The sequence below is a fragment of the Macaca thibetana genome, chromosome 14 (genome assembly GCF_024542745.1).
Source record: "Macaca thibetana thibetana isolate TM-01 chromosome 14, ASM2454274v1, whole genome shotgun sequence".
NCBI classification, from domain to species: domain Eukaryota; kingdom Metazoa; phylum Chordata; class Mammalia; order Primates; family Cercopithecidae; genus Macaca; species Macaca thibetana.
Window position 1 is genome coordinate 26,684,497 of NC_065591.1, and position 12,570 is coordinate 26,697,066.

General features: G+C 35.8%; 1 long non-coding RNA gene across 1 annotated transcript in view; it reads left to right on the forward strand.

Annotated features, from left to right (window-relative positions):
• The window catches only part of LOC126934778 (uncharacterized), a 127,005-nt gene that overhangs the window by 60,639 nt on the left and 53,796 nt on the right, over window positions 1–12,570 (forward strand). The window contains exon 2 of the long non-coding RNA XR_007719113.1: window positions 4,526–4,557. This is a non-coding gene — a long non-coding RNA (uncharacterized LOC126934778). The remainder of the gene's footprint in view (window positions 1–4,525; window positions 4,558–12,570) is intronic.

Consider the following 12,570-nt stretch of genomic DNA (forward strand, 5'->3'; position numbering starts at 1 on the left):
TGTTACTGGATCAAAAATCCGGTAAATTCTGTAAAAGTAATTTTGACAATTTGGAAAATGGTTTTATGTATTTATGTAAATAATGTGGTATTATTTGACACCCAAGAATTTATATTAAGTTTTCTGTGGATAATTACAGTTTATTATTTATATCAAAATCCATATTTTTAGGGATGGCAAAACAACAGAATGTAGGAATAAGGTGGCATGGTCATGTAGGACTCCTTCCACGCTTTTATATTGTCTGCTTAAAAATGCAGGAGATCATGCAGAAGTTTTAAACCTTCAGGTTCAAAGATTGCTTAGGTTACTTCTACCTCGTATTCATTGGTGAGGACACAGTTACATGGTCCTCAAACACTTTGAGAAGAAAGATTGAAAATGCAGTCTTTCTGGATGCAAAAGAAAACAAATAAAATGGTAAACACATATCTTCAAGTCTCCCACTCCGTTTTTCATTGTTTTTCTTAAGTAAAATATTTTTCTCAATTCAATAGAACATTACTATACATATTAAAATGTTAGCGAACTTATGTTAAGAGTTTATGACAGGTCTGGCACTCAGTTAAATCCCTTTACATGAATTAGCTCATTTAAGTCCATTCCCAAAGCACCTATTTTAAGATGAGAATAATTAGCCAAAAAATGTCTTGCAAGTAGGAACTAAACTAGGTTGTGAAATCACAGAGTCTGACTTCATGATGTCTTCCTGATAAGGTTGCTAGGATAATATATCAAAGTATTGCAATGTATTTCTTATTAAAAGAATTATATTTTTAAACCTAACCATCAAAACTAATGTCACATAATGTAATTAAATTTTTCTCTTTTTTTATGTTTGCATGTTTTTCTTTTTTTTTTTTTTAAATCATACTTTAAGTTCTAGGGTACATGTGCACAATGTGCAGGTTTGTTACATATGTATACATGTGCCATGTTGGTGTGCTACACCCATTAACCCGTCATTTACATTAGGTATATCTCCTAATGCTATCCCTCCCCACTCCCCCCACCCCATGACAGGACCCGGTGTGTGATGTTCCCCTTCCTGTGTCGAAGTGTTCTCATTGTTCAATTCCCACCTATGAGTGAGAACATGTGGTGTTTGGTTTTCTGTTCTCGCAATAATTGGCTGAGAATGATGGTTTCCAGCTGAATCCATGTCCCCACAAAGGATATGAACTCATCCTTTTTTATGGCTGCATGGTATTCCATGGCGTATATGTGTCACATTTTCTTAATCCAGTCTGTCATTGATGGACATTTGGGTTGGTTCCAAGTCTTTGCTATTGTGAATAGTGCCGCAATAAACATATGTGTGTATGTGTTTTTATAGCACCATGATTTATAATCGTTTGGATATATAACCAGTAATGGGATGGCTGGGTCAAGTGGTATTTCTAGTTCTAGATCCTTGAGAAATCACCACACTGTCTTCCACAATGGTTGAACTAGTTTACAGTCCCACTAACAGTGTAAAAGCATTCCTATTTCTCCACGTCCTCTCCAGCACCTGTTGTCTCCTGACTTTATAATGATCGTCATTCTAACTGGTGTGAGATGGTATCTCATTGTGGTTTTGATTTGCATTTCTCTGATGGTGAGTGACGATGGGTATTTTTTCATGTGTCTGTTGGCTGCATAAATGTCTTCTTTTGAGAAGTGTCTGTTCATATCCATCACTCACTTTTTCATGGGGTTGTTTGTTTTTTTCTTGTAAATTTGTTTGAGTTCTTTGTAGGTTCTGGATATTAGCCCTTTGTCAGATGAGTAGATTGCAAACATTTTCTCCCATTCTGTAGGTTGCCTGTTCACTCTGATGGTAGTTTCTTTTGCTGTGCAGAAACTCTTTAGTTTAATTAGATCCCATGTGTCAATTTTGGCTTTCATTGCCATTGCTTTTGGTGTTTTAGACATGAAGTCCTTGCCCATGCCTATGTCCTGAATGGTATTGCCTAGGTTTTCTTCTAGGGCTTTTATGGTTTTAGGTGTAACATTTAAGTCTCTAATCCATCTTGAATTAAGTTTTGTATAAGGAGTAAGGAAGGGATCCAGTTTCAGCTTTCTACATATGGCTAGCCAGTTTTCCCAGCACCATTTATTAAATAGGGAATCCTTTCCCCATTTCTTGTTTTTCTGAGGTTTGTCAAAGATCAGATGGTTGTAGATGTGTGGTATTATTTCTGAGGACTCTGTTCTGTTCCATTGGTCTATATATCTGTTTTGGTACCAGTATCAGGCTGTTTTGGTTACTGTAGCCTTGTAGTATAGTTTGAAGTCAGGTAGCATGATGCCTCCAGCTTTGTTCTTTTGGCTTAGGATTGTCTTGGCAATGCAGGCTCTTTTTTGGTTCCATATGAACTTTAAAGTAGTTTTTCCAAATTCTGTGAAGAAAGTCATTGGTAGCTTGATGGGGATGGCATTGAATCTATAATTTCACGATATTGATTCTTCCTATTCGTGAGCATGGAATGTTCTTCCATTTGTTTGTGTCCTCTTTTATTTCATTGAGCAGTGGTTTGTAGTTCTCCTTGAGGAGGTCCTTCACATCACTTGTAAGTTGGATTCCTAGGTATTTTATTCTCTTTGAAGCAATTGTGAATGGGAGTTCACTCATGATTTGGGTCTCTGTTTGTCTGTTATTGGTGCATAAGAATTCTTGTGATTTTTGCACATTGATTTTGTATCCTGAGACTTTGCTGAAGTTGCTTATCAGCTTAAGGAGATTTTGGGTTGAAAATTTTCAGCAGAATCCCTGAATTTTGTTTTTTACTTAATGAAAAAGCAAGTATATTTTCCTTATAATAGCTATTCTTGAGAGGTAGTTTTGAAGAAAATTACTCAAACCTCAAAGTCAGACAAATCTAGGTCTGAAACTGTGCTCTAATACCTATTATCAAGTGGCTTAATTTCTTCAATCTTTTCTTTTTAATCAAGAAATAGATATAATTTAAAAAATCTTATAGGCTTGGTGTAACAAGTATAACATGAGCCAAGAAATTAAAAGATGCCAGGATAAATGAGAAACATATTAGTTATAATAAGGCCAATTTACATTTTATTTCAGCTATTCAATTTTAAATGTGCATTGTCTTATCTGTTCCTTATGAAAATCTCGGTGAAATAAGTAGAGCAAATATTATGACCTTCATAATATGCTAGATAAGAAAACTAAGACTAGGGGCATAAATTACTTCTTTATGATTACACAGCTACAAAAATCAGGCATGGCGGCCAATTTGTTTTAAGTTGTATTGTTGCAACTTTTATTTTCCACAATATATCAGTGTGCAGTTCTTTCTTTCACATCTCCTTATGGGAAGTAAAATCTCTAGCTTTTCCTATTTTCTGAAATAGTATATGAAGAATCTGAATAAACTGAAAAGTTCTGTGGAGTCTTTTATTAGCAACAAAATCAGTACTCAAAGGAACATAGTCAATAGCTATTTAAGCTACAGAATAAAAGGAGAAACCAAAAACATAATTGCGGATCCTCTACCAGAGCCTTTCAGAGTTAATACATGTCAAACCACAAGGAACATTACAAACTGAAATCAATCAGTATTCAGAGAAATTCAGGCCAGTATTTGAATTCAGAGATCAAATGCATCTGACAGTATCTGTAAGCTACTCCTGAGACAGATTTAGTTATTTGAATGAAATAATGAAAATAAAAACTTTTATCAGAGTCTATATATAAAAAAATACTGTTTTTCTGAAAACTACCAGGCTAATTACATTTGCTTCTAATAATTAATAGTATTTATACTTTTTTTTTTTTTTTGAGACGGAGTCTCCGTCCGTCGCCCAGGCTGGAGTGCAGTGGGGAGATCTCGGCTCACTCCAAGCTCCGCCTCCCGGGTTCACGCCATTCTCCTGCCTCAGCCTCCTGCGTAGCTAGGACTACAAGCGCCCGCCACCACGCCTGGCTGATTATTTTGAATTTTTCTTAGAAACAGAGTTTCATCGTGTTAGCCAGGATGATCTCCTGACCTCGTGATCCACCCACCTAGGCCTCCTAAAGTGCTGGGATTGTAGGCCTGAGCCACTGCACCCGACCAATATTTATACTTTTATTGAGGGCGCCCTATGTGAAAAACACTTTTCAGTTGATAATTTAATTGTCAAAAAACCCTATAGGGACTACTTTTTGCATTTCATAGATGAGCTAATTTATAGAATAGTCGGGTGACTTCAAGGCACATAGCTAGTAAGTAATAAACGCAAGACTTAAGTCATTCCTGAAGTTAAAGACCTAAGTCTCCATTACCAAACTATACGTCCTTGTTTATAAAGGTGATCTCTGTGGAGGATAGGAGTAGTTTAAGGAATGATGTTATTAAAAATAATAACTAAAAACTTATACATTTATGACTAGGTATAAAAAGTACATAGTTATTTTGGGTAAGGCAATTTAAATGGATCTGAGTGTCTTATGAGTTTGGGATTGTACTAGACAGATGTATTCACAATTGTTAAATTCCAACAGTAAAAAGTTACAAGTTTTGTGTTTTTTTTTTTTCAGTCTGGCAAAACAGAGTTTGGAACTTCTCCAAGGTAACATATTATGAGTTTAACAACATTATACTCAGAATTATGGTAAATATTTAGAGTAATTAGGAAATATGTCCACATGTTTTAAGCCACTCTCTGAATTTCTACTCTTCTGAGAATTGCAAAATCTGATTTTGGATGAACTTTTTGAACTGATGGCATTATAAACTGCTGCTGATATGAATTTGGAAATTTCATTCTTTATCTGGAGAATTCACCTTTAAGCCAAATACCTTGACTAGCCTCTATCATTTTATAATTTATAGTTGGTTTTGTTTTGCCTTTAATGCTCCACAGAAAAGTTCACTACTTGTTGTAAATATCAACCCAGTTGCTCAACCTGCCATTTCACATGTCGTTAGGGAATCTGACTTTACAAAATAGAATAATACCTGTCAATCTCAGTTTTTTTCGCTGTTCGTAAATAATTTATTTGTTCTTATCAATCCATCCACTCAGAATGCCTTTGTTTTGCTCCCCAATTTTTCCACAAATACCTTATGATTCAGTTCTACTGTACTTTATACCTCTCAGACTTAAAAACTGATTGTGAAACCTCTGAAGTTTTATGTATAAACTTCTTTTTTGGTGTGAGTGAATTCTTCAGTTATTTCATGTGTTATTAGCATGTCTTTAAAACTTAAGTGGGAGCAAGAACTATGTCTAAATACTCACTGGAATTACTAATTCCAGATCTTTTCATGTTGATTAACACAATTTAGACACTTAGTGCAAGAAAGGTTTGCATGATTGTGTGAGAAAGTTAGGGAAATGAATCCATCTTTTATCTTTGTTTTAAAAGTTCTAAGTAAAAATTAACTCAAATGTTTATAAAGTACTAATGATAGCAAATAATCTTGACATAACAACATAAAATCTAAACAAGCTACTTAAAAGTAATCAGTAGGCTAAGATCCTAAAACATAGTTTTCAATTCTAAGTAATAAAATATTTTAATACCTGCTCTATTGCAAATTCTAAGATGAAGTTGGAGTATACCTAATTCTAATTGTTCGGATCGTCATAATATTTTGCAAGAAAGGCACTGCTGATTTTCAATTGTTTTATGTCTTTTTTCAGAGAAAGTGTTTCCGTTCATGATGATGCTCACTCTACTTTGATATTCCCAATGTCCAGCACAGTGCCTAATACAAAAGAGACAATAAATGAGTAGTTCTCAAACTTTTTTGACTCCTAAAAGAATCATCTAGATTACTGGTTAGGAAAGAGATTCCCAGAAAGTCAGTGGTTTTTGTGAGGCCCTTATATTTGCATTGTGAAACAGGTGATACAGGTAACTCTGATGCTCATGGTCCATGGACCATACTTTCAGAAATGGTTTAATAAATTAGCAAGTGCCTGGTTGTAATAGAGTTTATCAAGTGGCCAATGAAAGCTCAGGAAATAATTCCTATGTTTTGCAGAAGACATAAAAGTTTCACAAAAGACAATTTAAGGACAAAATGCAATGATTTAAAGGAAAAAGGAGAAAGCATTGAGAGAAAATTGGAAGAATGCCGTTGAGCAGAAGTGTATTGATGGCATTATATCATCATTATTTATTCTACTATGGTAATTGTCAGCATTTTCCTTTATAGTATTTTTTTCCTGTTAGAAGGAAGTTCTCAGCATTAGTCACAGCCAAAGAGCAGTGGGTGTTGTCCTGGGGAGTAAGGTGCCTGAGAACATTAGTGTCAGTTAAGAATGATGCCCCCACAGTTCCTGAAAAAAGGTCAAAGAGAGAAAGGTGACACTGACTCAGGTTGAGAATAGGAGGACGTATTCTGCCATGCTCCGAACAGCCTCGTCTCTGAGGAGACAGGTAATGACAGAGCATCATTCACAGTGTGTTAGCAAGCGCCCAGTGGGGATTAGTTTCATCTGTGAGAAACACCTGAGAAGATTGAAGATATTGAAGTATTTCCTACTGAATAGTATTTAAGATGGTTTCTTAAATATAAATTATGTCCAAATTTTTGTCTTGTCCTCTCAGAAAAAAACAGTTCTGGGGTTGCTGTCTCTATTCTTTCAACATATCGTCCTGTTATTTTTTCTGTATTCTCATGTTTTGATGGCAAGCCATGATTTTTTAAGACTTGAGGTAGCCTCTTCCAATATGAAGTGGCAGAATTCTAGTAAAGCTTTTCTAATATTTTTAAACAGTCTAAAAATTGTGAGATGACTCCAGTTTTTGCTAGAATATCAAAATGGCCCCAAGCAGTGTTAGAAAATTTGTGATGTTTGCTTTAAACATTCTTTTTTGTGTGTGTGACCCTGGTAGAAAACCTCCGAATGCCTGCTGAGTCAACTAGAGCCCAGTATCTCCTGATATTTCCAAAACATTTTCTATCCCCTATTTAGTTCAGTTAAATTAGCTAAGCATTAATTTAACATTGACTGCAAGCCAGGAATTAGCTACAAAATCAGTACTCAGAGGAACAAAACTATACAAAACAAATGAGACAGAGACACTGGCTTCAAGAAATGCAGTTCAGAGAGTGATACACGTATCCAAATATATAAAAAATGACATCTTAAATCCTGTAATTGCAGAAAAATGGTAGGAAAACTAAGCCCAAATTGACTTAAGAAAAGGGAAACTTATTAATTATGGAAAAGTTGAAGAGTGATTTTAGTTTTAGGCATGTTGTATAAGAAGATCATTCAATATGCTAGGGCATATAATTCTTTTTGTGTAATGTGGTTTGAGGTTACCTATGTTGCCTCTGATTTTAAAATGGATTGGCTTCCTGTATTTCCAGAGCTATTTCCTTTCAGCTTCAAATCCCTCAATAAAATGAAAACATTTTAATCCCAGAATAATTAGAGTCTTCAGATTCATGTTGTTTAGAATTATTTAGTCAGGTACCCAGATTTGAATTAATCACTGGGGATATGTTACATTGATTAACTTTGGTGTGGATAATTTGTTCCAATCATTGAGGTGGGTCCACACATAGATGTCGTAGAGTGAAAACATGTTGCCATATATCCCCAGGCCAAAAGTATAAATGTTAGCATTTAAAAGGGGAAATGCATTCTAAAGAGATCACAGGACACGTTCCTAACTCTGCCTCTGACAGGGAAAGACAGAGATAATTTTTTAAACCTTTCCAGGTGCATAAAACAAAGGAAAGGATTGACTGTTCTGCAACAAAAAACTACTCCCACATCTTAATGCATGAAAAGATGTTTATTTCTTGCTTACACAACATCTGCTATGGGTCTGGTAAATTCTCCAGAGCAGTGGTATATCATGTGGTTGTTCAGATTCCAGGCTGCATTGATCTTGTTGAACCTCCATTTTAACATACACATTCTCGAGAAAGCTGGCTATATGGTGTTGTCAATTAAAAATGCCGTTTCAGTGCTACTCAGTTATGTCATTTCTGTTCGTAATGCGTTGAATAGAACTAAACACATTACACAGAGAGGTATAACCCCCTCTTGTCAGTTAAATGTCCAGAATAGAACCATGACTCATTGACCAGAGTTAGTTGCATGGCCTCATCCCAATATATTGGAATGTAGCAACATCAAATCTTCCTCTGTGCCAGAAGAAAACTAAACATGAGTGATTATTTGAAACCGCTACAAATTCTAGAACTGTCCAGGTGAGGGAATAGGAAGAGCAGGGTCGTGAAGGTGTAAAATAGTTCTGAGTTCTTGGAGCAACATGGATTCTAGCATTTTCGAAATGTCAAACACAAAGTGGAAATGTGGAAGAAGAGTCTAGGGAGTTGCATAGGAACCAGGTTACACAGCAATTTACAAAGCAGATGGTGATTTCTTCATGAAGTCTATCTTGATTTACTCTGAATTTAATCAGAACATTAACTTTTAGAACTTTTTAAAACATATTCTGCTTGTCTAAAACATTGCCCAATAAGATTAAAAGTTATCTAGGGGTATACACACGTCTTGCTCTTGGGAATTCCTTTACTGCCAGCAAGAAGAAATTCTAATTATGGCTAAAATGGATAACTTTGATATGCTACCATATAATTTATACTTTGTGAAAACACTCAGACATCATGTAGTAGTCACAGCTGAATGGCTTTGTAGAGTATTGGCAGCCTGGATCTGGAGTCCATATCAGTCTCTACCATAGGCTTTATCGTGGCATTAGGTTTATTATTTCATTGGCTGAGGAATTCTAATTTCCAGTGCTGTCAGTCAGATACATAAGACAGGATCACAATTCATTGTAACATATTTAAAAAGTGAGACTTCAGAGATAAGTGCTGAAAATGAAAGGATATATTTGATTATATTTTGAACTTGCTTAAAGTTTTGTTGATCAGTTGAAATGTAAACAGCACAAACAAACTTTATGAAGGTTCATTAATCCTAGAAAGAAGAATCAGAATGTTTAGCTTTCTAGAAAAATGAAAGAGGCTAATAGGAAAAATAGCTATAGGAGAGAAGTAGAGAAGTTTTGTATAAAAATTTTGCTAAAAGTAAAAAGACTTCCATAAAGACCCTCTGATTGATGACTAAGTCAAGACATTGACCCTTAAATATGTACAAATATCACTGGGAATTGAACAATGAGATCACTTGGACACAGGAAGGGGAACATCACACACCGGGGCCTGTTGTGGGGAGGGGGGAGGGGGGAGGGATAGCATTAGGAGATATACCTAATGTGAATGACAAGTTAATGGGTGCAGCACACCAACATGGCACATGTATACATATGTAACAAACCTGCACGTTGTGCACATGTACCCTAGAACATAAAGTATAATAAAAAAAATCAAATTAGAAATAAAAAATGTACAAATAATTTACTTCTTTATATCTGAGTTTTTACATTTTGCACATTGAAGTATAGGAATCGACCATAGCTAATGTAAGGATTTATAAAGGCATATATCTTGTTTTCTAAGCTTAACAATTATTGAGCACTAACATTAATTTGATTTGATTTGGTTTGGAAATTACCTAGATAACATCTCTGGTTGTAGTTTTTGTTTAGAAGAAATTTTTATCACACTTTTGAATGTCCCTTCCTTGCTGACTGAGTAATGGTCAGTATTTGGATATCTTTAGAAGGGGTGTTTGTATAACTTGAAAACACTAGAACTGCACTGGACCTGGTTCTTTCATGGAATCATTAAAAAAAAGCGCATTGCCATAAATGAAAATAATAATAAGGCAGTCATTATTTAGATATTTAAGAGACTTTAAAGGGATCCAAGTAATGAGGTTCAAGACAAGGGCTCCCAAAATACGCCACCTTGGCATTTGAGAAAATAGCAGAAGCAGGAAGATCTCTCTGAGACCCCTTCTTCCCTGAAGTGTGTCATAAGTCCTAGCTGACCTTCTCCTGGAAGTTGCTCATAAAATTGTCATTCCAGAGCATTCCTCACTATGCCTAGAGGAAGGCAGTATCCTCATCTGTGAAGACACAAAAACATCAAGAATCTGACCAAAAGGCCTTGCTAAATTCCCACCCATCTATTATCATTAGATCCTACCCTTTCGTCTTCCAATCATGAATGTCCATAAAAATACCCATTTTTCCCTGTTTCTTTGGGTCTTCATTTCTGAAGGATCCCATATTATGTAAAATATATATTAAAACAATTTGTGTGTTGTTTTCTTATTAATTTGTCATTTGACATAGAGGTTGCAGCCATAAACTTCATGATGGATGAGAAAAATAAATTAACTTTCTCCTCTACAATAGTAAACTAGAGCAACAATTCTAATTTATTTATTTATTTATTTATTTATTTTGAGACAGAGTCTCGCTCTGTCACCCTGGCTGGAGTGCAGTGGCACGATCTTGGCACACTGCAACCTCCACCTCCAAGGCTCAAGTGATTCTCCTGCCTCAGCCTCCTGAGTAGCTGGGATTATAGATATCTGCCACTACACCTGGCTAATTTTTGTTAAAAACAAAGACACTGACCTTAAATGATCCTCCCTCCTTGGCCTCCCAAAGTGTTGGTATTACAGGCATGAGCCACTGCGCCCAGATTCAGTTCTTAAAATCTTATTTCTCAATCCCTGGTCTGCCATAGTCCATGGTTGCTCCAGAGATTCTCTCACAACGAAATGTATCTAGAGTAACCTGCCTGACTTTCCTCTTTCTTTATCCTCCTATGACATGCTTCAGCTGTGCTATCTCCCTGATAGAATTGTTTACCAGTATTCCTGCCCCTGCCTAAGGATGCTGCCTGGCTTCTCCAGGATGACCCTCTACTTCTTGGTCTTCCTGTGTTCCTCATGGACAGTTGTGCACACAACCTCAGGAGAAGGAATTTTTTCTCATTTATTTTTATCTTGAGAAATTTTTGACTAGAATTTCTCATCATAAAAAGGGACACAGTCTCCACTCATCTCACTCATGGGTTTCTATACTGCATGGCAAATCCTATCCTGTTTATTTCTTTGTACTACTGGGATAAGGCTAATTTCCTTTAAGCAGTTCTTGGAGTATTGTCAAGCTCAGGTTTGCTGTGTCTATCAGATAACACTCTTGTTAACTTGGGAAAGGGAGAAAGGAGACATGTCAGTGAAAGAGTTTAATCCCTTCTCACTTGACAGCTAGTGAATAAAGCAAGTGAAAAAAAAAAAAAAAGATGGTATCCTAGAACAGTCATTTTTTAATTAGTGATCACTTCCATGAGATTATCTTACATTCCCCAATTTCTGGGAAGTTCAGGTAGATTATCAAATTTGCCTTACCTTTGCTATTTCTTTAATGGGTCAGAAAAAGGGCAGTTGAGATGTCACATACTCTTATTACTTTCCCTGTGTACACACTTGAAGCAGATTATACATCTGAATATTGGATAAAATTCCATCTGCAAAATTGGAGAACCATTTATACTTCCAACTGGGGCCTCACTTTGGAAATGCAACTTCAAAAGCATTTGAGATATACTACTCTTCTATCTTCCTCTGAAACCTGGCTCAATGATGTAGATGTGAAATTAATCATTCATGATCTTCATTGCCTGATATTCTCTTTGTTTGGATAAGTTCACAACTCACTGTAATTCACATTTCCCTCCAGTGTTATCCTTCTCTTTAAAAAATACATGATTGTATAGCAAATCTTGCTACAGAAGTTCTGCATGGACTTAACCTGTTTCTAATTCATCAAGCTTTCCTCTTTCTCACCCTCTAAAAATATTGCCATAAAATCTTCTCTATCTTAACTGGACAGAAAAACAACTTTTCTTTTCTTTTCCTGAATAACCATAAAGTAAAAACATAAATGGGAGACAAGGAAAGAAGTTCTCATAGATATGGAAATTATATTCATCTGTTTTCACACTGATATAAGGACATACCTGAGACTGGGTAACTTACAAAGAAAAGAGGCTTAATTGACTCACAGTTCCACATGGGTGGGGAGGCCTCAGGAAACTTACAATCATGGCAGAAGGCATCTCTTCACAGTGTGGCAGGAGAGAGAGAATGAGTGTCGAGCAAAGGGGGAGAAGCCCCTTATAAAATCATCGGATCTCATGAGAACTCACTGTCACAAGAACAGCATGGGGGTAACGGTAGGGATGCAGCCAAACTATATCAGAAATCATTATATCATTATGACTTTGAGTCCATGGTTGATTTTTGTAGGTGTCTCTTTAGATACCGTGCTATAAATTTTTAATGATGAATGATGCTAGTAGCAAAATTTAACATAATTCAAAATCTTATTTTCCTCAACTTCGGGCATGTTATTTTCTGCAAAGCCCTCTAGGACCTACCCTAAGAAAACTTTCTAAACCATTATTGTGAAGGGATTAGTATATGCCAAAATATTGCTCCCTTCAGCCCTCAGAAAGAGCTGGGAAACTCTGAGGTAGCTCTTAGCTATAGGCAGCCTTGTTGCCTCAGGCTGAAGCCACTTCACCCATATACCCTAATGGACTGTATAAAAATTATTATTTTCTATTTGACCCATGGTATAAGAAAAAAATGTGATGTACTGATTCACATTTCCAAAATTCTGTAATCATAATTTCCATTGTAATATCCAATTTTCTAGTGGAG